Below are 27,975 nucleotides of genomic sequence, written 5' to 3' on the forward strand. Positions count from 1 at the left end.
AGGGTATCTCGCACTGCGGTGATAAGGTCACTCACCAGTAGGGATGAGCCGAACATACCCGCGTTCGGTTCGCACTAGAACTTTCGAACGGACCGAAAGTTCGTGCGAACATTTAGAACCCCATTGAAGTCTATGGGACTCGAACATTTGAATTCAAAAGTGCTAATTTTAAAGCCCAATATTCAAGTTATTGTTGGAAAACGTCTTTGAGAACCCGGGTCTTGCCCCAGGGAACATGTATCAATGGAAAAAAAAGTTTTAAAAACTATTTTTTTCTGGAGCAGCGATTTTAATGATGCTTAAAGTGAAAAAAAATCAAAAATTCCTTTAAATATCGTACCTGCTGGGTGTCTATAGTAGTGGCACATGTTTAGAAATGTCCCTGCACAACATGAGATTACTATAAGAAAAAATTAATTTAATACTGCTTGCGGCTTTAATGTAATGTTTGGTCCCTGCAATATGGATAAAAATCATTGAAAAAAATAGCATGAGTTTCCCCGCCACCAGGTCATTACAAGACCCAGTGCCGATCCTGACCTCCCTGGGGCCCTAAGCAAAATGACATAGCACATTAAAAATGAGAATCGGGGGGGGGGGGGGGGGCGCTGACGACAGTGACATGTCACATTAAAGAAAGTTGAGAAGCGGGGGGAAGGGGTGTTCTGCTGTCGGAAATGACTCAGCCAGCGAGTTTAGAAGCGGGGTGAGGGGGCGAAAATGACTTCTCACCAGGCGGGGCCTCTAGCAATTTGGGGGGCGCTTTGCGTGGCCCTAAGCGGCTTGCATAGTGAGCCTATAGGGAGGATCGGCCCTGACAAGACCCTTTGGCCCTATATACTTTGAACAGCAGTATACAGGCGGTGCAAACAAGACAAGGACTGTAGGTTTGTTAAGTAGAATCTGAACCATGTCATACCATGATTATTTGATCACAGTCATAAATTTCTCAAAAAGTCACCTCATGTTCCTAAATGGAATAGTATTCCAAGATTTTCGAGAAATCTCTCTAAAATATCTATTGAGGCCTTTAGTAAACACTTCCTGTTGAATATCGATAAGGCTTCTTTTGAGTCAACTAAGGTTGCAGTTGAGAAAATCAATTTTTTCAATACAGCTATTACAAAAGCGCTCGATTATTTAGCCCCCCTAAAGAGAAATCATTGCATTAGGCTAACAAATAATAATCGCCGCTGGTTCACCCAGGTGACCAGAAGTCTAAAATGGAAGTGCAGAGCAGCGGAGAAGGCGTGGAGAAAAAATCCGGCTCCCGCCTCCAAGGAGGTATATACCGCAGCCCTGAGGAGTTATAAATTGGGGATAAAAACTGCCAAAAAGCAGTTTTTCTCTGGAAAAATTGCTAATGCAAAAAATGCAGCATCTGAACTCTTTAGAGTTGCGAAAACTTTAGCTAACCCAGCATGTAGACAGCCGGAAGAAGAAGCTTCACCTGAGTTTTGTAATATTTTATCAAATTATTTTAAAGAAAAGATAGAAATCATCAGGAACAATATCAAAGTAGTAGATATTAAGGGATCGTGTCCCATCTATGAAGGTACAAGATTCTCTAATTTTGTGGATGTCTCTACTTTAGATATTATGAGCATCCTCAAATCTCTTAGAGCCTCGTCCTCATCACTTGACCCCTGCATTGCGCAACTGGTGAAGGACGCCGCAGAGACATTGGCCCCTTTTATAGCCGACATTGTGAGTACTTCCTTTGCCACCGGTACAGTGCCGGGTATTCTGAAGCAGGCTGTGGTTATTCCCCTGCTGAAGAAAGCTAACCTGGCTCACTCCGTGTTGAGCAATAATCGACCCATTTCCACCTTACCGTTTTTGGCTAAAATCATGGAACGAGCCGCAGTGTGGCAAATTCAGCCCCATCTTGAGTCCAATTCCATTTTTGATGATTTCCAATCTGGATTCCGACCAGGAAGAGGTCCTGAAACCGCCTTGACCAAAGTCCAGGATGACCTACTCTGGGCCCTGGACAGAAATGAGGCTTCAGCCCTAATACTTCTGGACCTGTCATCAGCATTCGATACCATCGACCATTCTAGACTGCTTGATAGATTAGGGACAGTGGCAGGCATTGATGGTACAGCATTGGCATGGATGACCTCATTCCTGCAGGACAGGGTTCAGAGAGTAAGGCTGGGACTGCACTGCTCTTCTGATAGTCCCCTGTCCTGTGGAGTTCCTCAAGGATTGGCTTTATCACCGCTCCTGTTTAACATCTACATGAGACCATTGCTTTATGTCATCAACCGCCACAACCTATCCTTCCATGTCTATGCTGATGACACCCAGATTTATTTTTCTCTGCCCAAGGGGGGGGGGGCACAGATAACTCTGGCCACCTGCCTGGAGGAAATTCAAGCCTGGATGGGGGCCAACTACCTTATGCTCAATGGCTCCAAGAACGAGTGCATGGTTTTATGCAATCAGCCATGGTCGGGCGGTTTCCCTACCTGGCCGGACTCGTTTTCATTGGTCCCTGCGCCAGTTAAGCAGGTCAGGGATTTGGGAATAATCTTGGACGAGAGATTGACGCTGCGATCACAGGTAAATCAGGTGGTGAGTTCTTGCCACAACCACTTGAAACTCCTGAGGTTGACTTTTCGCTTCATTGAGGAATCGCATAAGATCTCCATGGTTAATGCCATTATCGGAAGTCGATTAGATTTCTGCAACGCCTTGTACCTGGGTTTACCCAATAACATCCTGCACAAACTACAGCTTATCCAGAATGCCGCTGCAAGTCTACTTACGGGTGTGGGTCGCCGTGACCACATCACTTCGTCTTTGAGAGCCTTGCATTGGCTACCCGTGAAGGAACGGGTTCTGTTTAAGACTGGATGTTTGGTGCACAAGGCTACCCATGGCAAGGGGCCAGTGTACCTGCAGGAAAAATTCACCAAGTATGTGCCTAACCGTACCTTAAGGTCGGCTAATTTGGAGATTTTGGTGATTCTTAAATTTCTAAAGAAAAAATGCGGAGGGAGGACAATTGCGGTTCAGGGAGCCCAGTTTTGTAACTCCCTGCCTCTAAAGTTAAGGCTTGAGAATGATCTCCTTAAGTTCCAGAAGCTTTTAAAAACTGAGCTTTTCAGTCAAGCCTATGGAATTACATAGGTTTTTTATAGTTTTTTAGTCTGCTAATCTCTTTTAAATTTTGAACTGTTCTGCTGGCTGATGTGTTTGTTTTGGTTGTGGTTGTATTGTTGTTCTAGGCGCATCGAGGCCTACGGGTAACTGACTGCGTTTTCTGTACTTTTTTGTACCATGAAGAATTTTAATAAATAAATACTTTGCTGCTGCATATTGCACAATTTCCTAAAGAGACCCTCAAACTACATGACACTTGTGCCTGGTGATGAGGCCATTGATGTTCCAGTGGTGGCCCGTGAGCCTGTGGCCATACAGGCTTGGCCCCCCAAAGCGCACGTTCTGTGTGGCAACAATATGTCGATTATTTTAGGGGTGGGGGGGGGCATTACAATGCCAGATCTTGGCTCAATAAATTATTTTTTGGGGAAAGAAAAATTCTAGAAAAAAGGGGGGTTGCCATCCGGGGCCCCCTTTGAACAAATTCTGTGAAGAACGCCTGTTCTCTGAAGGCCTCCATTATTTCTGCAAGTCAAAATTTAGCAAAAAAACTGTCAGTCAAGCCTTAGCTTTCTCCCCATATCTAACCCACAAACTCATCTACTGATCATAAAGTCCAAAAATCAAGTTTCGTATCGTCGTACTGCACGATCGTTTTCCCAACGTTTTCTACAGACTGCGAACGACGTTCTCACTCACGCAATATCCCTTTATACACTGCGCATGCGGGAAGCTCCGCACGTATCCCTGCCCATGACGATCGTTCTAGTAATTGCCACGCCCCTTTTCGGTCAGTCAGTGCACTTCACTGAAGACATGATGGAGGAGACTGAGGAGAGACAGGAAGCTGCAACCTCAAGCAAGGAGAGAGGCCAGGCACGGAGCAGGAGGAGGTACAAAGCCACCAACATGTCCTTCGATGAGATGGTTGCCATTCTTAAAAAGGAGGACTATGATTGTGAAAAAGGGCCTTACAAGAACCCCAAGAAGGTCAAGGCCAAGATAATGGAGCGTGTGCAGAGGACTCTCCATCAGAAATTCAAGGTGCAGAGGTCAAGGGAGCAGTTGAGGAAGAGGTGGTCAGACCTCAAAAGAAGAGAACCGGAGCAGCTGGAGAGGATTCGAAGAGTCATCAGTAGATGTACAGTAGGTGACCGCGATATTGTGTCAATCTCGCTCCCTTTCTCGGCGAGTGTAACGGCTACCCACTAGTGTGAGGGTTTCAGCCGTTGGGGACGTCCTTTTCCCTGGCAAGCTGCGATATGCAGGTACCGCCGGTATATCCCATCGAACGCCCTTCCAAGAAACGAGACGTGCTACGTTTGAAGGGTCAAGCAGACTGACTTTATTTGCCACATTTTTCTTCCTTATATCTGGTTACAACTGTACAGAAACAAATGACACTCCCCCCCCCACCCAGGGGGGACTTCAATACACATACTTTGAAACAATGACACTCCCTTGAGCCAATCAGCCGCTAGCCGTTTTGTCTCCTTAACTTGATCAGACAATATAATTCAATTAACCTTTAAAACAATTATCACTCACACATAATCCCCCTCAGCAGACACCTCACAGGAGGCTGTTACCTCTACAAGAGAGAGAGTTCATTAGCTATGCGAAGGGGACATTAGCATTCAGCAATGAAAGAGACCCTTTGTCCAGTTAACCCTTTGAGCTCAGAATACAATGTGGTACATCCAATTGTGACAAGCCATGCAGTTCCTTGTAGTCCTCATGAAGATTATAACTGTCTCGGCAGCATAGTCCATGATCCGTTACACTGACCCCCTTTTGTGGAACACTCCGGCAGACCCGGATTGATCCTTTTCGGATCAACTTGGGGATGTCCGGTCTGCTGTTAGGGTAAAAGTTCCGTTTGCCTGGACAGTCCGTCGGCCTTCCCATTGGCTTACCAGGTCGGTAGCTGATGGTGACGGTGAAGAATAGAATTCAATTCTGGAACAGTCACTTGCTTTGCTCTCTCAATGGCTCCCAAAACCTGTTGCTGATGCTCTTGGGACAGATACGGCACCACCTGGATGCAAATCCCATTTAATCTTTTGACAATTTCCGCCTGTTTGTGCATTTCAATGTTCAAGCCACGGGACATCTCATAATACATGACATAGTGTCGTTGCATCTCTGATTTCTCACTGGCCAACTTGTCACATTCCCATTTTAGACTGTGATATTTTGCCGGATCTACAGTACATGTCGGGGAAGGTAGTCTTACCCGGTTCTCAGCAGCAAGTGGGTTGATTCCAGCAACGCGGGTGGTCACGGCACAAGCAGCAGCAGGTGTAGGTAAATAAGCCGAAGTCAGAGGGCCAATGTCGTTGCCCAGCACCACCTCGGCAGGTAGGTTGTCCATGATACCAACTGTGGTCTTTCCTGACCCGGCTCCCCAGTCTAAGTGCACCCGGGCGGTGGGTACGCGAAATACAGCACCCCCTGCTACCCGGACTGCAACTGTGCGAGTGGACACATTCTCTGGCTTTACCAGATGTTTTTGAATCAGAGTGATAGTAGTCCCGGAATCTCTTAGGCCTTGTGCTACTTGTCCATTCACTCGTACCTCCTGACGGTGATGCTGACGGTTATCCGGAGAGGCCGCTTGTATTGGGTCTGCCTCATACCAAATTTCCAGACATTCCTCAGGGCCCCCCTCGGTCTCCAGGCAGTGGGCCGCAGAGGGACGTGATGGAGTGACCTCTGTGTTGGGTGTTGTGCGTCTCCAATTGTTATTTGTAGCTCTCAAAGGGCAATAACGAGCAATATGTCCCGTGTCGCTGCAGTGATGGCACGTCACCCTAGGCGAATCCCGGGGGTAGTTGCTAGGCCCCTGAGGACGTGGTGGGACTGGAGCCCAAAACTCTGGGCGTGGGGTGACGGTTGGAGTACGCGGTTCTACCTTCTGAGCCAGCCGCATAGTACCCTGGCTTACTTTCCTTGTCTCCGCGTACTCATCTGCTAGCCGAGCCGCCTCGTTTAAGTTAGCGGGACGGCGATCTCGTACCCAGTCTTGTATGTCTGCGGCCAGGTCTTGAAAGAAATGTTCCATTAGGAACAGCTGCAATACTTCCTCCCCGGTGTTGGTCTTGCACCCTTGGACCCAAAGGGATGCCACCCTTTGTAACTGGTTGGCCCATTCCATGTGGGAGTCCACAGCCATCTTCTTGGACTCCCGGAAGCGCCGGCGGTAGGCTTCTGGAGTTACGGCGTATCGGGTTAGCAGCGCCTTTTTAACTTGCTGGTATTGTAAAATATCCTCTGGAGCAAGAGCCCGAAAGGCTTCATTGGCTTTGCCCGACAATTTCCCCGACAAAATAGTGACCCATTGGTCTGGTGGGACCTGGTGTAGTGAGCACTGCCTCTCAAAGTCCGCCAAATATCCATCGATTTCCTCCTCACTTTCTACAAAAGCTTTAAATGCAGTGAACGGTATTTTCTTTCCTGTAGCAGCAGGTGGGGGGGTAGGAACTGCAGGTGTAATGGGCTGTCTCGCTCTTACCAGTTCCAGTTCTTTTCCCCTCTTCGTTTGTATCTCTTCCCTTGCTTCCCGGAACAGCTGGTTGATTAGTTTCACGGACGTTTCTGGATACAAGGATAATCTCCGCTGTACAATCCCAGTAATTACATCTTCTTTGCTGACCGGTGCAAGGGGCTCCGTTCCTTCCATGGATCCATCCATTTCGTCCAGCTCCAGCAGGTCAGCTATCAGCTCCCTCCGTGGTCTGTTGCTGGCGCTCCTACCACGACTCTCCAATAGTGTGGATCTTTTCAGCCTGGCGTACTGCGACTCCATTCAGCACTTGCTCTTTGGATAAAAGGACCATCCCACCGCTGCCAACCAATGTAACGGCTACCCACTAGTGTGAGGGTCTCAGCCGTTGGGGACGTTCTTTTCCCTGGCAAGCTGCGATATGCAGGTACCGCCGGTATATCCCATCGAACGCCCTTCCAAGAAACGAGACGTGCTACGTTTGAAGGGTCAAGCAGACTGACTTTATTTGCCACATTTTTCTTCCTTATATCTGGTTACAACTGTACAGAAACAAATGACACTCCCCCCCCCCCCCACCCAGGGGGGACTTCAATACACATACTTTGAAACAATGACACTCCCTTGAGCCAATCAGCCGCTAGCCGTTTTGGCTCCTTAACTTGATCAGACAATAGAATTCAATTAACCTTTAAAACAATTATCACTCACACATAATCCCCCTCAGCAGACACCTCACAGGAGGCTGTTACCTCCACAAGAGAGAGAGTTCATTAGCTATGCGAAGGGGACATTAGCATTCAGCAATGAAAGAGACCCTTTGTCCAGTTAACCCTTTGAGCTCAGAATACAATGTGGTACATCCAATTGTGACAAGCCATGCAGTTCCTTGTAGTCCTCATGAAGATTATAACTGTCTCGGCAGCATAGTCCATGATCCATTACAGCAAGATTGACCACCTACGAGCTCCATTGCGGGAGCCAGCGCCGAGCTGGCTTGCCGCGATGGAGACAAAGCCGTTATAGAAGCGACGGGAGATCCGACTTGGATTCCCGCCAATTCTACACGTATGCGGCGTTTGTTATGAATCCTGAGGGGGACCTCCCCGCCAGATTTAAATTAAAATCCGGCATGGGTTCCCCCCTCAGGAGCATACCGGGCCCTTAGGTCTGGTATGGGTTGTAAGGAGACCCCCCTACGCCGAAAAAACGGCGTAGGGGGTCCCCCTACAATCCATACCAGACCCGTATCCAAAGCACGCTACCCGGCCGGCCAGGAAAGGAGTGGGGATGAGCAAGCCCCCCCCTCTTGAGCCGTACCGGGCTGCATGCCCTCAACAGAGCACCCTGTCCCCATGTTGATGAGGACAGGGCCCCTTCCCGACAACCCTGGCCGTTGGTTGTCGGGGTATACGGGTGGGAGGCTTATCGGAATCTGGGAGCCCCCTTTAATAAGGGGGCCCCCAGATACCGGCCCCCCACCCTAAGTGAATGCATATGGGGGTACATCGTACCCCTACCCATTCACCTGGAGGAAAAATGTTAAAGTTAATAAACACAACAAAAGGGTTTTTAAAATAATTTATTAATCTTCTCCGGAGGCACCCCCTGTCTTCTTTAGCTCTTTTCACCAGGGGGGCTTCTTCTTTGACGTCTTCGGGTGGAGGCTGCTCTTCTTCGCCGCCGTCTGGTTCTCTTCCACCGCCGGGGGGGGTCGCTTTTATAAAAGCGCCCACCCCCCGGCGGGTTTCCTCCGACGTCTTCGGCGGGGGATGGTGTGCTTCTCAGGGGGGGCTTCTTCTTCCGCTATCCGGGGGGGTCTTCTCCGCTCTCCGGGGGTCTTCTATGTTCGCCGCTCTCCGCTGTTGACTCGGCTCACCCCGGTTCTTCCTCCCGCTGTCCGGTGCCTTCTCCTTCAGGGCTGAACGTCGTCTTCTTCTTCTGTGCTGTGGCGTCTTCTTCTCTTCTCTTCTGCCTTCTCCCGATGTTGACACGTCGCCTCCTCTCGCTGCAATGACAGGTGCGCGGTTTGCATCTGACTTATATAGGCCTCACAGTCCCATCATGCTCTGGTACCTACCCATGTGATACCTACCCACGTGGGTAGGTACCGGAGCATGATGGGACTGTGAGGCCTATATAAGTCAGATGCAAACCGCGCACCTGTCATTGCAGCGAGAAGAGGCGACGTGTCAACATCGGGAGAAGGCTGAAGAAGAAGACGTCACAGCACAGAAGACGACGTTCAGCCCTGAAGGAGAAGGCACCGGACAGCGGGAGGAAGAACCGGGGTGCGCCGAGTCAACAGCAGAGAACAGCGAACATAGAAGAAGACCCCCGGAGAGTGGAGAAGACCCCCCGGATAGTGGAGAAGACCCCCCCGGATAGCGGAAGAAGCCCCCCCCCCCCTGAGAAGCACACCACTCCCCGCCGAAGACGTCGGAGGAAACCCGCCGGGGGGTGGACGCTTTTATAAAAGCGACCCCCCCCCGGCGGTGGAAGAGAACCAGACGGCGGCGAAGAAGAGCGGCCCCCACCCGAAGACGTCAAAGAAGAAGCCCCCCCTGGTGAAAAGAGCTAAAGAAGACAAGGGGTGCCTCCAGAGCAGATTAATAAATTATTTTAAAAACCTCATCAACATGGGGACAGGGTGCTCTGGGGTGGGGGGGCCGCAGTGCGCCCCCCTGCCCCAGAGCACCCAACCCCCCCATGTTGAGGGCATGCAGCCCGGTACGGCTCAGGAGGGGGGGGCGCTCGCTCGTCCCCACTCCTTTCCTGGCCGGCCGGGTAGCGTGCTTTGGATACGGGTCTGGTATGGATTGTAGGGGGACCCCCTATGCCGTTTTTTCGGCGTAGGGGGGGTCTCCTTACAACCCAGACCTAAGGGCCCGGTATGCTCCTGAGGGGGGAACCCATGCCGGATTTTTATTTAAAATCCGGCGGGGAGGTCCCCCTCAGGATTCATAACAAACGCTGCACATGTGTAGAATTGGCGGGAATCCAAGTCAGATCTCTCGTCGCTTCTATGACGCGCTTGCTGGAATGTGCTTTTACTATTCCAGCAAGCGCGAGATGTCGGCACCCTGTCGCCGAGAATCAGCGCGATGCCGTCGTGCTAAAAACACATTCTCGGCGGCAGGTACTGTAAGTAATTTTCATGTGTACTCTGATTAAATGTTTTTATTATTTTTCGACATGTGCTTTTTCTTTCAGGTTGTGTATATATACAGTTCAAGAATAGATGTCTCAAGGTTCATGTTTGTGGGCATAATAATCGGTTGTTCATTCTATTTATGATCATTTTATGTGAGAATAATTTTTTATTCAATGTAGATGTGTTATTTACTAGATTTAAATAATCCAATTTAAAGCGGTGGTTCACCCTAAAATCCACTTTCTGTCACTAGATCCAGCATACTGCTGACATCTGCAGTATGCTGGATTTTTTATTTTTTTTTGTACTTATCGTTTTATCCGTATGTCTGCTCCGGCTCGAGTGGGGAATCCGTCGGGGAATGGGCGTTCCTAAGTAAAGCGCAGTTGATTGACGGGCTTGGATAGCACGTCACACCTTCTGGAAATAGCCGACGTGACTCTCGGCTGCTTACGGCGCCTGCGCCTGCCGTGTAGAGCTGACTGCGCAGGCGCTGTAAATTGCCAAGAGTCACGTCGGCTATTTCCGGAAGGTGTGACGCGCTATCCAAGCCCGTCAATCAACTGCGCTTTACTTAGGAACGCCTATACCCGGAAGGATACGCCGATCGGAGCCGGAGCAGACATACGGATAAAACGATAAGTACGAAAAAAAAATAATCCAGCATACTGCAGATGTCAGCAGTATGCTGGATCTAGTGACAGAAAGTGGATTTTAGGGTGAACCACCGCTTTAAGTCAATATACAGTAAAAGGAGAGTATGCTCAGCACATCAGTTGATTACACATATGGACTCAGTAGCACAATGGTTGACATGGCCGATCCGCCCTATAGGCTCACTATGCAAGCCGTTTAGGGCCCCGCATAGCTGCGAAGGGCCCCCCAAATTACTAGAGGCCCCGCCTGGTAAGGAGTCATTTTCGCCCCCTCACCCCGCTTCTCAACTCGCTGGCTGCATGGGAAAAGAGGCAATAAGTCAGCACCCCTTGCTTCTCAATTTAATGTAAGATGAAATTTCCGACAGCAGAACACCCCCTCCCCCCACTTCTCAACTTTCTTTAATGTGACATGTCACTGTCGTCAGCATCCCCGCTTCTCATTTTTAATGTGCCATGTCATTTTGCTTCGGGCCTCAGGGAGGTCAGGATCGGCACTGAGTGTTGGCCACAAGAACAACCTAGTTAGGGTGTCACACAGAGGTCATACAGTGGATACTTGGTGTTTTTCCATGTAGGAAACTTGGCCAAAGATAGAGAAATGCAGCAGCTTTTGTAATGGATAAAATCCTGTGTTAAGCTTAGAAGGATTGTAAAAACAGACAATTGTACCACACTTTATAAAAAGAATGATTGATATTCCTCTTTCAGGCCTCTAATCTTTTTGATTCGTGTATCCCTTTTTTTACAATCTCATAGGGCGCAATCAAGCTGCAAGCAGTGGAGCCGACCAACCCCACACAGAGCCAAGCCCCTCCCTCGCTGGATGTGCAGGAAGTGGAAAATGCCACCACATCAGGTCAGTGTCATACAGTACAGCTTCAGGTAATACATTTAGGCCTGCATAATTGTAATACATGTTTTTTTTTTCCAAATTTCAGAAGGTGTTTGAGCTGTTGGGGGCGGATTGGACACCTACAGTGCCCAGGTCTTAATTGGGGAGATTATGTCCTGCACGGCAGAAATAGAGGACACAAACTCGCCTTATAGAAGCTTTAAAAGAAAAACCAAAAGGTGGACCAAAAACTAAAGAATCTCATTGATGTGCTGGGGAGGGTTTAAAAATAATAATAATAAAAAAAAATAGATGTAGACAAGTATTTCAAAGCAAAAATATATTTCTTGACAAAAAAAAATTAAATAATTTCTACTTAAGATATTTTTTGAAAAAATAAAAATGACACATTTTAAGTGTGATACAATAAATATTTTTTGGGACTCTACACTGTGTGGCTTCTTCTTATATCAATGCTGCCTAAAAGAACAAATCTAGATTTGTGGTGTTTACATTGACAATGATGAGTATTTAGTACAGGAAAATAAACATGACACTATGATAACGTATGAGAAAGCTAGAATGAACTCAAATTAGAAAAGAATCAAACAGAAAAATACTAGAACAGGGGCAGAAAAATTGGGCCTTAGGCACTGGTGGCGGTGTCACAACACTGCAACCCCTCACAGATAATGTAATTGGAGCTCAGCAAAGAGCCACATGCAAAGTATTGCATCAAAAATTGTTATTAGACGCCCCTGTTAAACAGGGGCAGAAAAATTGGGCCTTAGGCATTGGTGGCAGAGCCCAGAAACAAACATTTTCTTACTAGCTATCAGTAAGGAGTAAAAGGATATTCAGTCAGCAGCATAACAGGACAGTCACTCAGCATCAGCATAGGCAGTCTCCAAGGGATCTGAAATTTCAACAAAAAGTATTCAGTTACATCAGCATCAGGTGCTTGGTAGCTGGTGTTGATCCAAGCCTGATTCATTTTTATGAAGGTCAGTCGATCGACGGACTCAGTGGCGAGGCCACAAAGCCTCCAGCAGCACTGAGTGTGCGTTCTGAAAGAACGCTGGATGCAGGGCAAGCCAGTAGCTCAATTGCGTACTGTGCAAGCTCTGGCCAGTGATCCATCCTCAGACCCAGTAAGCCAGAGGATTTTCGGTGGGGAAGGTGTCCAAGTCTGATCTTGCCCCTAGGTATTCACACACCATGTAAACCAGATGCTGGCAATGGTTGCTGGAACCGGTCATACCTTGGGGCTGCGGACTAAAAAATTGTCTGAACGCATCGGTCAGACGGCCACCTTCTCCGCCGCTCCTTCTGTGACTCACCGAAGCCTCAGCAACACGTTGTCCAGGGCCAGGATTTGGTAATCCCCCAGGTTCTGGGAACGCGTTGCACAGACCCTTCTGCAAGGCCTCCCGAAGATGTTTCATCTTCTGCTCCCTTTGCGATGGCAAGAAAAGCTCCGCAACCTTACTCTTGTAACGTGGATCAAGGAGAGTTGCCAGCCAGTAATGATCCCTCTCCTTGATACCACGAACACGAGGATCCTTACGCAGGATCAGGGAGGCCATGCAGCATAGGTTTGCTGAGGCATTCGGGGCACAGTCCTCTGGGTCACTGAGGACGACAGGATCCGCAGCCACCTCATCCCAGCCACGTAAAAGTCCATGGGTTCCTTGGGACTGTAAGTGATCCCTTGAAAACTGCTGATGCTGAGTGCTAGGCTCCACCTCCATGCTGCTGATACAATCATCCTCCTCATCCTCTTCCTGTGTGCTAGGCGGGCATGCAGGACCACTGTCTGGATAAAGGGGGCCTTGAGAGGTAAGGAAGTCCTCCTCTTCCCCCCTCTGTTCTGCCGCACGGGCCCTGTCCATTCCACGTAGCGTGTGCTCCAACAGGTAAATAAGAGGGACAGTCTCACTGATGCATGCACTGTCACTGCTCACCATCCTCGTGGCCTCCTCAAATGGTGACAGGACAGTGCATGCATCCCTGATCAAGGCCCACTGGCGTGGGGAAAAAAACCAAGCTCCCCTGACCCAGTTCTGCTGCCATATTGGCACAGGTACTCATTGATGGTCCTCTGGTGCGTGTGCAGCCGCTGCAGCATGGCCAATGTAGAGTTCCATCTGGTGGGCATGTTTCAGATTAGGCGGTTCTTGGGCAGGTTGTATTCCCTTTGGAGGTCTGTCAGCCGAGCAGTGGCAATATATGACCTTCGGAAATGCACACAGACTTTCCTGGCCTGCCTCAGGACATCCTGTAAGCCCGGGTACCTGCCCAAGAACCGCTGCACCACACCACAAATTCAGAACATGAGCAAAACAGGGCACATGGGTCAGTTGTCCCTGTCGCAGGGCAGAGAGAAGGTTGGTGCCATTGTTGCTAACCACCATTCCTGGCTTAAGCTGGCGTGGCATCAACCACCTCTGAGCCTGTCCCTGTAGAGCTGCCAGAACCTCTGCCCCAGTTTGGCTCTTGTCTCCCAAGCACACCAGCTCTAGCACCGCATGGCATCTCTTGGCCTGCGTAGCCCCTCGTACGCCTACGAAGCATGGCTGGTTCCAAGGAAACATCAACACAGGAAGAGGCCGCAGAGGAAGAAGAGGAGGGGGTGGAGGAGAGAGGTGTTTCACAACCAGTAGTAGTGTTTTGGAGGCGTGGTGGCGGAACAACCTCCAACACTACTGTACCTTGCCTTGCGTCCTTCCCAGCTGCCAGCAGAGTCACCCAATGCGCCGTGAAAGAGAGGTAACGTCCCTGTCCATGCCTGCTGAACCATGAGTCAGCGGTGATATGCACCTTACCACTGACCGCCCTGTCCAGCGAGGCATGGACATTGCCTTCCACATGGCGGTAGAGAGCCGGAATCGCCTTCCGTGAGAAAAAGTGGCGTTTGGGGACTTGCCATTGATGTACCGCACATTCCACAAACTCACGGAAGGGGGCAGAATCTACCAACTGAAAAGGCAGCAGTTGAAGTGCTAGCAATTTCGCTAAGCTAGCATTCAACCGCTGGGCATGTGGATGGCTGGGATAGTACTTCTTTTGGCGCTGCAGCAGCTGGGGCAGGGAAATTTGTCTGGTACCATCAGTAGATTGCCCGCATGTACTACTTGGTTGTGACACACCTATTTCTAAACCTTCAGTCCTATCAGTGGAGGCTTCAGAGAGAACTGAGGGCCAGATTCAACAACAATTGCGCCGGGGACACGTAAGCCATTTAAGTTACACCGCCGTAAGTTTTCAGGTTTAGTGCTCGATCCACAAAGCACTTACCTGGAAACTTGCGGCGGTGTATCGTAAATGCGTCCGGCGCAAGGCGGGCCAAATAGAATGGGGCGAGTACCATTTAAATTAGGCGCGCTCCTGCGCCGGACGTACTGCGCATGCTCCAGTCGCAAATTTCCCGACGCGCGCCGACGTTTTGTGAATCGCGACGTGAAAAAATATTCACGCCGGGAAAAATAAAAGATTTGAAAAAAATTCAAAAGCGACGCGGGAAAGACAGGCATACTTTAACATGGTGGAGTACTTTTACACCATCTTAAAGGTGCCCTATCTTTGCGACGAAAATCTAACACTCGCGACAACGTAACAACGGGAAAAATCTTTGTTGATCGCCGTAACTCCTAATTTGCATACCCAACGCTGGTTTACGACGCAAACTCCCCCCAGCGGCGGCCGCGGTACTGCATCCTAAGATCCGACAGTGTAAGTCCATTACACCTGTCGGATCTTCTGCCTATCTATGCGTAACTGATTCTATGAATCAGTCGCATAGTTAGAAACGGAGATACGCCGTCGTATCTCTTTTGTGAATCTGGCCCTGAGGTTCTAGTGGGGTTGGAGGTCCCAGCTGATGAGGAGCAAGGGGAGGTCTGCTTTGTTCTTTGGTGTGGGTCTTTCTGGTATGCTTGCCAACAAACTGCATGGCAGGTCGACATGTCTGGTCAGGCATGTGGTGCCCAAGCGTGTGATGTTTTGGCCACGCGAGATACGCTTGAGACATATGTTGCAAATAGCAACAGTGCGATCTGATGCACATGTCTCAAAAAAGGCCACACCAAAGAACTTTTGCAGTACCGTTGAGACACAGCAGCGCCCTGCACAGGCGTAGATCTGCGATGTAATGCAGTTGGTGTGCTGCCCTTAAGCTGGCCCCTGGAGGGCATCCTGCCTCTTTGGAGATGTGCCTGTGCCTCTTCCTCCTCCTCTTCCCCCTCCTCTCTCCTATCAGGCACCCACGTAGAGTCAGTGACCTCATCATCCCCTCCCTCCTCATCATTGTCAAACCTGGCAATATGCTGCAGCTGGGGGAACATGACTGCCAGATTGCTGTCCCTCTCGGGCACCCGCTCTCTCTGGGCTCACATCAATGCCTTCCTCTATCTGTGTTCCGTCATCGGAGCCTTCAAAACGCTGTGCATCATCATGCAGCATGTACCCAACACTGTGTTGAAACAGTTTGGGGGACTCCTCAGGAGGACATGGTGGGACTAGGGAAGGATTGTGTGATGCCATTGTGCAGAGGGAAGAGGACGCCTTGGCAGCTGCTTTGCCAGACAAACTAAGCTCAGCTTGGGTGAGAGAGGAGGATGAGGACGGCTTGGTCATCCACTCTACTAATTTCTCTGCATGTTGAGGCTCAACACGGCCAGCTCCCGAAAAAAAGGACGAGCGTGTCAGACGGCCACGTGCTGAAGAGGATGGACCACCAGCATTGCCTCTAGATGCAGAGCATGCTTGCCCTCGTGACTGCCTCTCGTTGTTGTCCTTCCAGACATTTTAATGGCCTGCACAGGACAAAATCAGAAATAAACAGCACACATGCAGTAAGAGCAACTGCGTTTATGGGCAATTAATCAGCACACGTGCAGTAAGAGCAACTGCGTTTATGGGCAAATAAACAGCACACATGCAGTAAGAGCAACTGTGTTTATGGGCAAATAAATAGCACACGTGCAGTAAGAACAACTGTGTTTATGTGCAATTAAACAGCACACGTGCAGTAAGAGCAACTGCGTTTATGGGCAAATAAATAGCACACGTGCAGTAAGAGCAACTGCGTTTATGTGCAATTAAATAGCACACGTGCAGTAACAGCAACTGCATTTATGTGCAAATAAATAGCAGACGTGCAGTAACAGCAACTGCGTTTATGTGCAAATAAATAGCACACGTGCAGTAACAGCAACTGCGTTTATGTGCAATTAAATAGCACACGTGCAGTAACAGCAACTGCGTTTATGTGCAAATAAATAGCACACGTGCAGTAACAGCAACTGTGTTTATGTGCGATTAAATAGCACACGTGCAGTAACAGCAACTGCGTTTATGTGCAAATAAATAGCACACGTGAAGTAACAGCAACTGCGTTTATGTGCAATTAAATAGCACACGTGCAGTAACACCGAGTACGTTTAGGTGTAAACTAAACAGCATACAGGCAATACAACACGTTAGAGCACTGCAGCTAGCACAATCTACTGCCTGACAATAGGAATAGCTGATCTAGCTAAGCTATACAGTGTATAAATATGTACAAGGGGGCGTGGCCGGACCAGCAGGGAAGATGGACGACTAAAGCCTTAGCTCCTGTCACCTCAGACAAGCACAACAGCTTTTGTGACAGAAAAACGCCTCATTTTCGACCACAAAACTTCCCACTAGCTACAGAGACCATCCCTGCCTGTGGTGAAGTAAGTTAGAAAAAAAAAAAACGCCACCCGAGACCGCCGCGAGTACGTGTCCTGAAGCCGGGGGAAGCTCATTAGGAAAGACCGCGGCTTCGGCCTAGTCAAGGCCATCTTGGTCCTCTCGGGGATAACTTTCGGTGGCTATACGGGACTCCCCCTGCTCCTCAACACCCCACCGCCCACCGGACCGGAGACTAAGCAGCCCGGTGACACCGCTGAGGTACTCCATACCCCGCAAAACTCACCTGAAGAGCCGCGAATCCGGCCTCCATCCAGTGTCGGCGGCCATCTTGGTCCCCCCAGTGACGGCTCCTGGCGGTGAATTATGACCTCCCCTGCTCCTGAACTTCTCTCTACCTATTTGAACAGAGAGTAGACAGCCCGTGGACATCACCAATGCACCCCGCACCTCCTAACTGTTGCCTGACAGGACTCTAGCCTCATCCATCTCCAGTATCAGCGGCCATCTTGGTCCTCACTGTGGCAGCCCCTAGAGGTCAGTGATAACCCCCCTCTCTCCTCAATATCCCACCACCTCCTGAATTGAGGACAGAGTAGCCTGGAGAGATTTCTGTGGCATACTGTGCCCTGCAAATTCTGCAAGGAAGGCAGCAAATACGGCCCATATCCCATGTCGGCGGACATATTGATTCCCTCAGAGGCACCTCGTGCCCCCCTTTTTTCTGCTCCACCAGACTCCCCAAGAACGTAACACACTCTCTGTATAACAAGAGCGCATAAACTGCCTAAGAAGTCTAGTTCGGGTACCGGTTAGTATGGGAACCTCTTCCCGCCATTCCTCGACCTCCCGGTCCCCCAGAGAAAACACCGGAATAGCAGGGCATAATACTACTGTTCAGCCTCGCAATCCCCGAGGGAACAGGGCATCTACCCACCGGGGCTCATCTCATAGCCCACTTTCAGCACCCCCGCAAGCACCTATAGATATAGTGCTGACAGCTCCTGAACCAGAAATATCCCCTCAGACACTAAGAGGTATGGAAGATACTGGGAGTGCCGGTTTGCCACAGATTAATATACTGGACTTAAGAGCAGTGGCTGCAGATATCAAAGACACTCTAGCTGCCGCGATAGCAGAACTTCGTATAGACCTGCGCTCCCTCTCTGACAGGGTGTCAGCCACTGAACAGATATCGGATGAACACGACGTAATTCTCCAAAAATCTACCAGAAAGATAGATGACCATACCCTCCAGCTGAGGGAAGTTAATCGACAGCTGGAAGATTTAGACAACAGAGGAAGACGCCGGAACCTTCGTGTGAGAGGAGTGCCTGAAATAATTGAGTGTGACCAGATCCAAAGAGAAGATACTACCCTATTCAACTCCATTGTAGGTAAACCCCCACATACCTTTATTGACTTTGAGAGAATACACCGTGCTCTGCGCCCAAAAGGTAGAGATACAGATCCCCCAAGGGATATAATATGTTGTACGTCAGACTTCAAATTAAAAGAAGAAATTTTGAACAAAGCCAGGGGACAGAGATTGTACTGCGGGGAAACCTCGGTCCAATTATACCAAGATCTGTCAGGAATCACTCTGCAACACAGGCGCGATCTTAAACCTTTATTGGAAGCCTTGCGGTCCAGAGATATTAGGTATAAATGGAAATTCCCCTTCTGTCTGTCAGCCACCAACCAAGGTCGCAATGCTTCTTTGAGAGTACCAGAAGACCTACCTAGATTTTGCGAAACACTTGGCTTGCCCCCAATCTCAGTGCCTGACTGGTATGCACCTTATCGCCGTTCGGTCGGGAGGAGAGGGAAACCACCCGAAACACCTATGGAAACACAAGCTACCAGGTTTCGCAGGACAAGATCCCCCTCCAACTCAAGACTCCCCCAGAACTCCCCCGGAGCAGGAAGGGAGCAAGACCAAATGACCCCACCGGTAGCCAGAAGGGCTAGAAGAGATCACATCGAGTGAATGGCCAGACATAGGTTTATATACCTATCAATCCTTGAAAGTTTCATCACATTCTGTTTGAAGCACTATGTTTCTTCTTTGTTCCGTGTTTGTCAAGAAAAAGGCTACTTGATCATCTAAACAAATTCCATTGCTGATTGGTGTTCTTATGCATGACCGAATGAGCTTCCCCAGGTGGTCGACAGTAGAAACCTGCAGACCTCAGAGACTGTTTTACAGGCACCAAAGAGGCTACTCGACCAAAGAACACTGCCCCTCCAGCTTGCCCCAGATACAGGGCTAACCAACTCCCCCTGACCAACCTTGGTTTATCCACACCATCTAGCTCTTGATGAACACAGAGACTGATACCCCTGATTGCGGTTTCTGGATTCCGGGGCTACCTGATAACTCTTTGATGACCTCCATACTTGGGGTAGTATGATTACAAGACTTTTCCCCCATTTCTACTACCTAATACAGCTAGGTTCTCACAGGTGTAACACAAGAATATAGTAGACTCTCTATTCACACCTCTACCTTATAGGACTCTGAAGGGGCTTCGACATCCATGATTAATTAAGGTAGCAGGTAAAAGGTCCTGACAGAGTTTTTTGGGTAGTACACCCTTGCCACCAATACCCTCCCCTTATGGGAATTCACTAAGCATTATTGGTCAAGGCCCAGAAAATGAGAATACTAATAATTGTTTTAATAGTGAATTCATAGTATCTGTTTAATTAGTTGATTAGTTTCTCCTTTAATCTGCTTTATTACACAGTAAGAAGTAGTACATTTTTTGAATTAATAGAAATGTAAGATTCACACTGAGAGATTGCTTACCATTCTAATTTAACCAGTCGGTCTTACCCACTTTACCTCAACTGGCATAATTGGCATCTGGTGCATCTCTAATAGGCATCCTGTCTCCTCTCAGCCTGAATCATTTCTGGGGTGGCATGGCTAAATTGGTTATATTTTTTGGCTTGTTAAAGAAACATAGTTTTGGATTTATAGCTATAGAGTAATTATTAATATTTCACTTGCCTCTGTTGGTCCTGGTCAACCCCACTACGGTGGTGCTCTGGTGCTTCTGGGACTCTTTTAAGGTCCTAGGGGTCTGGCATCCACCGTACTTTTCCGATTACCCTCTGTAAATAGAAAGTGAGTGGAATATCCCCACCACTTAATCGGTAACTAGAAATTACAGGCCTGTTGGCCCATTCTAATAATATTGCTCCTGATTTCGTCAACCTTTTACGAAACTTATATTATTTACATCCCGGCCCCCCACATCCTAATCCCCTTTTCTCACTTTTCAGATTAATACCTTACAGACATGACTCCGGTATCATCTCCCTCACCCAATTCACAGAAGGGGGGACCTCTAAGTCACATCAAACTATACTCCTTAACCACTTGCCGTCGCCGCACCGTCATTATACGTCCACAAGGTGGCTCTCCTAGGCGAGACCACGTAAATGGACGTCCTACCTTTTAGCTGCCACTAGGGGCGCACGCGCGCCGCCGGAGGCGCACGCGCGCGCCCCCCGCTCGCCCCCGACTCCCGTGCGTGTGCCCGGCGGGCGCGATCGCCGCCGGGCACACGCGATCGCTCGGTACAGAGCGGGGAACGGGAGCTGTGTGTGTAAACACACAGCTCTCGTTCCTGTCAGCAGGGGAAATGCTGATTTTCTGTTCATACAATGTATGAACAGAAAATCAGTGTTTCCCCTAGTGAGGCCACCCCCCCCCCCCACAGTAAGAACACACCCAGGCATACTTAACCCCTTCCCCGCCCCCTAGTGTTAACCCCTTCACTGCCAGTGGCATTTTTATAGTAATCTAATGCATTTTTATAGCACTGATCGCTATAAAAATGCCAATGGTCCCAAAAATGTCCGAAGTGTCCGCCATAATGTCGCAATACCGAAAAAAAAATCGCTGATCGCCGCCATTACTAGTAAAAAAAATATTAATAAAAATGCCATAAAAATACCCCCTATTTTGTAAACGCTATAACTTTTGCGCAAACCAATCAATAAACGCTTATTGCGATTTTTTTTTACGAAAAATATGTAGAAGAATACGTATCGGCCTAAACTGAGGAAAAAAAATGTTTTTTTATATATTTTTGGGGGATATTTATTACAGCAAAAAGTAAAAAATATTCATTTTTTTCAAAATTGTCGTTCTATTTTTGTTTATAGCGCAAAAAATAAAAAACGCAGAGGTGATCAAATACCACCAAAAGAAAGCTCTATTTGTGGGAAAAAAAGGACGCCAATTTTGTTTGGGAGCCACGTCGCACGACCGCGCAATTGTCAGTTAAAGCGACGCAGTCCCGAATCGCAAAAAGTACTCTGGTCTTTGGGCAGCAATATGGTCCGGGGGGTAAGTGGTTAAACATTAGGGGACTGAATACTCCTGAGAAACGTTCACGCCTACTCTTCTCGCTACAAAGAGAAAAAGTGCACATAGCCCTAATCCAAGAGACGCATTTTCGAACAGATGTAATTCCCAAATTAACTGACAAGAACTTTCCGCTAGTATTTCATGCCCCTAATAGCGAAGCGAAGTCTAAAGGAGTATCGGTTTTAATTTCTCGACATTGTCCTTTTCAAGTCATAGAAACACAGATAGACCCTCTGGGAAGATATATATTCCTACGAGGTACCATACATAATGTGATGTACACGATAGCCAATATATACGCTCCCAACACGAAACAAGTAACATTCTTTCGGTCAACCCTTTATCAACTAACGTCTTTCCAAAGGGGTACCCTTATTTTAGGCGGGGATTTTAATGTGCCCCTACAACCAGATCTTGACACATCCAATGGCTCCACCTGTTTAAAATTTAGTGCACTGAAAGCTATCAAAACCACACTTTCCACCTTGACCTTACACGACACTTGGAGAACCCTTCACCCTAATGTGAAAGATTTTACGTATTTCTCACCACTCCACAAAAAATACTCAAGAATAGACCACTTCTTTCTCACACAAAATGACCTTACCTCCCTAGTTAATGCCACGATTGACCCAATGCTGTTGTCAGACCATCACCCGATCACGATTCTGCTCTCGATACCTGTTAGCCGCCCCAGATCGTACATTTGGAGACTGGACGACTCCATTTTATTGGACAACAATAACACCACTGATATATCTAAGGTGCTCTCAAACTATTTCTCTGAAAACAAATCAGAAGACACCTCTGCTCCATTGGTCTGGGCCGCTCATAAATGCGTGGTGCGAGGACATTTCATTTCAATTATGGCCAAACGAGCCAAGTTGCGAAAAGCATGTATTCTAGAATTATCAAACAAGGTCAAAACCCTGGAACTTATACACAAGCGAACGTTAGCTACCCAAACACACGACGATTTAGTAAAAGCCCATGAAGAGCTCCTGGGGGAAATTAAGAAAAGGCTTGCCCGCAGACATACGCTTACCAGCAAACTTTTCTATGAATATGGGAACAAATCAGGCAAACTATTGGCAGCGGCTTTACAAAAAAAAAGAGCATCACACACCATCAATAATGTTACTGACACCTCTGGGGAATCTATTGTTACGAACAATAGAATTGCAGACCATTTTGTAAAATACTTATCGGGCTTATACAACCTACAGAATTCACGTCAGCCGATCGCAGAGCCTGACAGGAAGTCCTTGATAGTGGAATTCCTGTCGGAATTCTGCCCTTCATACACAGTCCCTGAAGAAGTTGCGGACCTGGGCTCCCCAATCACCACTGAAGAAGTCACTTTAGCATTATCCCAACTTAAAGCGGTCCTCCACCCTAAAGTGGAGTCCCGCTGATCGGAACCCTCCCCCCCTCCGGTGTCACATTTGACACCTTTCAGGGGGGAGGGGGGTGCAGACACCTGTCTAAAGACAGGTATTTGCACCCACTTCCGGCCACACGCTACGGGCGAAAGACGGGCATTCCGTCACATCCCGTCTGTCGCCCGTTGTGTGCTGGGAACACTCGGCTCCCAGCACACAGCGTGTGAGCCAATCGGCGGGCGCAGCGCGACTCGCGCATGCGCCGTAGGGAACCGGGCAGTGAAGCCGCAGCGCTTCACTTCCTGGTTCCCTCACCGTGGATGGAGGGGGGAGCAGCAGGGTGACGAGCGATCGGCTCATCCTCTGCTGCGATCACCGCTGGACTCCAGGACAGGTAAGTGTCCTTATATTAAAAGTCAGCAGCTGCAGTATTTGTAGCTGCTAGCTTTTAATATATTGTTTTAGTGGCACATCCGCTTTAAACCGGGGAAAAGTCCCGGTCCAGATGGTCTGCCAGCTAGCTACTATAAGGCCTTTTCGGATATATTAATCCCCAATTTCCTGTCCTCCTTTAACACCCTCCCGGATTCCCCTTCACGCGCCAAAGATTTCTTAGAGGCCCATATAGCCCTGATTCCCAAGCCAGGTAAAGATGCCACACTTGTCTCCAACTATAGACCGATTTCGTTACTAAACGTTGACGTCAAATTGTATGCCAAAATACTCTCCAACCGTATTCTTCCACTACTCCCCAAATTTATCACAACCGATCAAGTAGGGTTTGTCCCCGGCAGAGAGGCCAGGGACAATACCATCAAAGCTCTCAACATACACTACTGGCTGTCCTCCTCAAAAAAAACAAATGGTTTCTTTTTATCACTGGATGCTGAGAAGGCGTTCGATAGAGTGGCCTGGGATTTCATGCTGGCGGTCTTAGACAAAATGGGCTTGCCACCACGTCTTATCCAAATGATCCAATTGCTGTACTCTGGCCCCACTGCCCGGGTTAGGGTCAATGGCCACCTATCGGACGCCTTCTCCATCTCTAATGGAACCCGTCAGGGTTGCCCTTTATCTCCCCTTATTTTCATTCTCACGATGGAACCTTTTCTCAGAAAACTTCGGGCAAATGATGCCATCAAGGGTGTCGAGATCCGGGGAAAGCAATAGAAGACAGCAGCTTATGCAGACGATGTCTTGCTGTTCCTTTCGGATCCGATAACCACAATCCCTAATCTTTTGATTGATTTTAAACTTTTCAACACTCTATCCAATCTGCAAATTAATTTTGGCAAATCGCTAGCTCTGAACATCTCCCTGCCTACCCCTGTAGTTGAATTATGTAAACAAAATTTCCCCTTCAAATGGGAATCTGACTACATTACATATTTGGGCATTAAGATCCCTAAAGATCTAAGTAAGTTATTTGCACTAAATTTTCTACCAAATCTTTCAACCATCAAATTAGACCTATCAGATTGGAACAAGGGTAGATTTTCATGGTTTGGCAGATCAGCAATTCTCAAAATGAATATCCTCCCGAGGGTTCTATACCTTCTTCAGGCGGTCCCGATCATGATCCCTCAAACCTTCTTTACAACCTTCAAAAAACATTGCAGAACATTCCTTTGGGCAGGCCAAGCACCTAGATTGAGTTGGTCTAAATTGATTCAACCAAAACACAGGGGGGGTCTGGGGATACCGGACCTAGCCCTATACCACAAAGCTTGTCTACTCACTAGACTTGTAGATTGGCATCTTCACAGAGGCAACAAGGATTGGATTGCTTTGGAAAACGCTTTCCTTTCCTTCCCGATTACCCATCTGCCATGGATTGAACAGCGCTCGATTCCCACAGACTGTCTGAACCACCCTTTAATAGGTCCTACACTCCAAAACTTTAAGGTGATATGTCGTTCCCTAAAATTAACCCCCTCACCGGGTCCGTTGACACCTTTATCTCACAACCCAGATTTTCTTCCGAATTTATCTTATAAACATCCTGTGACAGACCCCAACTCCCAGGCCATTCGAGCTCAGCAATTTTTTCACAATGGTGAATAAATAGCTTACCCAGATCTAACTATTTCGCTCCCTCAAGTGAACATGTCCGTATTCAAATATCTTCAAATTAAACACTTTCTAGGCCCAACCCAGACACATCGGAAATGGTGCAGGGGTCTCACGCCCTTAGAACAAATATGCACCGGGGGAGAACCAAGGCGCCATTTGATCTCCACTTTACACTCACTATTGATGCCGGAGTCAGCTCCTTCCTCAAATACTCGCTCAGCTTGGGACAAAGATCTCTCTATGTCCTTATCTGACGAGGACTGGGACAATATCTGGGAACACACACACAAAGGATCTATCAATGTCTCAGCACAAGAGAATCGATATAAGCTTTGTACTAGGTTGTACCGAACACCAGAAAAACTTCACAAAATTTTCCCGACGGTGACCTCGTCTTGTTGGAGGTGTGATGAGGCGGAAGGCTCGTTTCTGCACATCTGGTGGGACTGTCCTTCACTAGTCCAATTTTGGAAAGAGGTACATGAACACATTGTGCAAATAACTACATTATTTATAAGCCTTACCCCAGCGCAATTCCTGCTTCATCACACTCCCATCCCAAGACAACAATACCGGAAATCACTAACATTCCACCTTATAAATGCAGCCACTCAATGCATTCCTTTATACTGGAAGTCCAAAACTATCCCGACAATTGAAGACTGGCATGTACGGGCTGACAAGATAGAAGAGATGGAACGCCTTATCCACCAAACTAAAGATACACACGAGAAGTACAGACAAACATGGTCTTGCTGGACACAATATAGAAACCCCCCTACACAAGTATCATCTGGTACTTAGGAAAATTTGAACATGACATTAGAGAGTGCATCCTCCCATAGATTTATTAGCTAGGTACCTTCTTCACCCCCCCCTTTTTTTTTCCCTATCCCCGCCCTGCGCTGCCCACAGAATGTCCCCGTTAAGGGGTGGGTAGGGCAGAGGTGGGCTCCTGTCACGAATGCTCAGCTCGGAGCTATGGTGTTTCATACTCACCTGTCAATGTGGGTTTCAATATTCACAAATTGAACTCTTGTTATTAGGACTTGACCCATATATAAGATACCATTGTCATTGACTTAACGTACATGATATAATTTTCTGTTATGATTACTTAAATACCATAAGTTCCTGATAAGATTTCATTTGAAACATGACTGACATGTTTATGTTTTGGATATTGCTGTATTGATGAAAACTTTCAATAAAATGTTTACTGAGGAAAAAAAAAAAATATGTACAACTCCTAGGATGTATATATATCCTCTACACACTGTACATTTAACTAAACTGACTAGCCTGCCTGCTCTATCTATCTATCTCGTAGAAAAGACACTGTGTCTCTCTATCTCTCTCTCTCTATCTATCTCTCTCTCTCTCTAACTGACTGACTGTCTGATCTGTAACAATGCCGGAAAACACACTACACGTGGCCGCCTTGTAGGCGGCCTTATATAGTGTGGGGCATGTACAGGGCAGGACTTAGGGTGGTGGGGGCCCCTGGGCTTGAGTGTTGAAGGGGCCCCCTGGAGCCGAGAATTGGGGGGGATCGAAGTTGTTGAGGGGGGGGGGTGAATTGAAGTTGTTGAGCGGGGGGGAGCGCATTAAAGTTGTTAAGCGGGGGGGATTTTGCAGTTGTTGAGGGGGGGAGTGCCTCTCACCTGTGCCAACAGCCGGGGCCACAGACTGTCATTAGCCCGGCTGTCGGCTTTCTTCCCTTCAGCAGCCACAGTCCTCCACACACCACTCCGGTTCCTCCTGCTTCCGTGCTGCCTCCTCTTGCAGTGCGGGAAAATTAACCCTTTTTTCGGGACTGTGGGAAGAAGCTGTCTGTGCGGGAAAGTCCCGCAGAATCCGTGCGTGTTGGGAGGTATGCGCAGGGCCGCCATCAGGAATTTTGGGGCCCCTTGCACAGCTTAAGGCATGGGCCCCCTGAAGCAGAGAACCTAGGGGGGTGGGGGTGCTGCCGCCTGAAATTGAGAAGCGTGGGGGCTGCCGCAAATTGAGAAGCGGGGGGCGCCTTTACAAAAAAAAGAAGAAATAAAGAAGAAAACAAATATATATAAATATATGTAGCCATCCGGGGCCCTGGGGACCTCTGGGCCTTTTAATAAAAAGAAAAAATAAACCTCTGGGCCCTTTAATAATAAAAAAAAAAAAACATTTATAAAAAATACATAAAAAAAGGGAGGTTGCCAAACCCGGGGGCCCTGGGGACCTCTGGGCCCCTGGGAACCTCTGGGCCATTTAATAAAAAATAAAAAAATAAAATAAAAAAAGGGGGGGTTGCCACATGGGGCCCTGGGGACCTCTGAGCCCTTTAATAAAAAAAAAAAATATATATATATATATAAAAAAAAATGTAATTTTTTTTATAAAAAAGGTGGGTTGCCATCCAGGGGCCCTGGAGACCCCTGGGCCCTTTAATAATAATAATAATAAATATATATATATATATATATATATATATATAAAATATATAAAAATAAATATATAAAAAATTTTTTTTTTTACAAAAAATAAATAAAAAAAAGGGGGGTTGCCGTCCGGGGCCCTGGAGACCCCTGGGCCCTTTAATAATAATAATAAAATATATATATATATATATATATATATATTATATAATATATATATAAAAATAAAAAATATATATAAAAAAACATTTTTTTACAAAAAATAAATAAAAAAAGGGGGGTTGCCGTCCGGGGCCCTGGGGGCCTCCGGGCCCCTGTGGACCTCCGGACCCCTAAAAAAAAAAAAAAATTTTTTTTTTTTTTTTTTTTTTTTAAGGGGGCCCCCTATTGGGTGGGGCCCCTGGGCTTGAGCCCAGTCAAGGCCAATGGTAAGTCCGGCCCTGGGCGTGTACTAAACCCCCTGAGCCATAATTGGCCAAAGCCACCCTTTGGCCAATTATTGTTCTCCGTTTTTTGCGTGCTGTGATTGGCCAAGCATGCAAGGTCATAGTGCATGCTTGACCAGCCACCAGCGCGCAATGCCGCAGTGAATTATGGGCCCTTGCGAGTCACTCAAATTTGGCATGAACGACCCATTTTGTTCGAAATTCATCGAACACAAAGCTCATCCCTACTCACCAGAGCCTTCTCGCGAGCTGACCTGGGTCCAGAGTCATCCTCACTGTCTGGCCGCTCTACGTCTGCACCGTCAGATACCTCAGGGTCCTGAGTGGTAGCTAGAC

General features: G+C 47.9%; 1 long non-coding RNA gene across 1 annotated transcript; it reads right to left on the reverse strand.

Moving 5' to 3' along the window:
• On the reverse strand, nucleotides 1–27,938 carry LOC120935268. The gene is made up of 3 exons (XR_005748389.1): nucleotides 27,872–27,938; nucleotides 19,781–19,785; nucleotides 1–30 (listed from the first exon to the last, which is right to left on the reverse strand). It is a non-coding gene; the product is annotated as an uncharacterized LOC120935268 (long non-coding RNA).
• Nucleotides 27,939–27,975: the final 37 nt, after the last annotated feature.

This window comes from Rana temporaria, chromosome 1 (assembly GCF_905171775.1).
Source record: "Rana temporaria chromosome 1, aRanTem1.1, whole genome shotgun sequence".
NCBI lineage: Eukaryota > Metazoa > Chordata > Amphibia > Anura > Ranidae > Rana > Rana temporaria.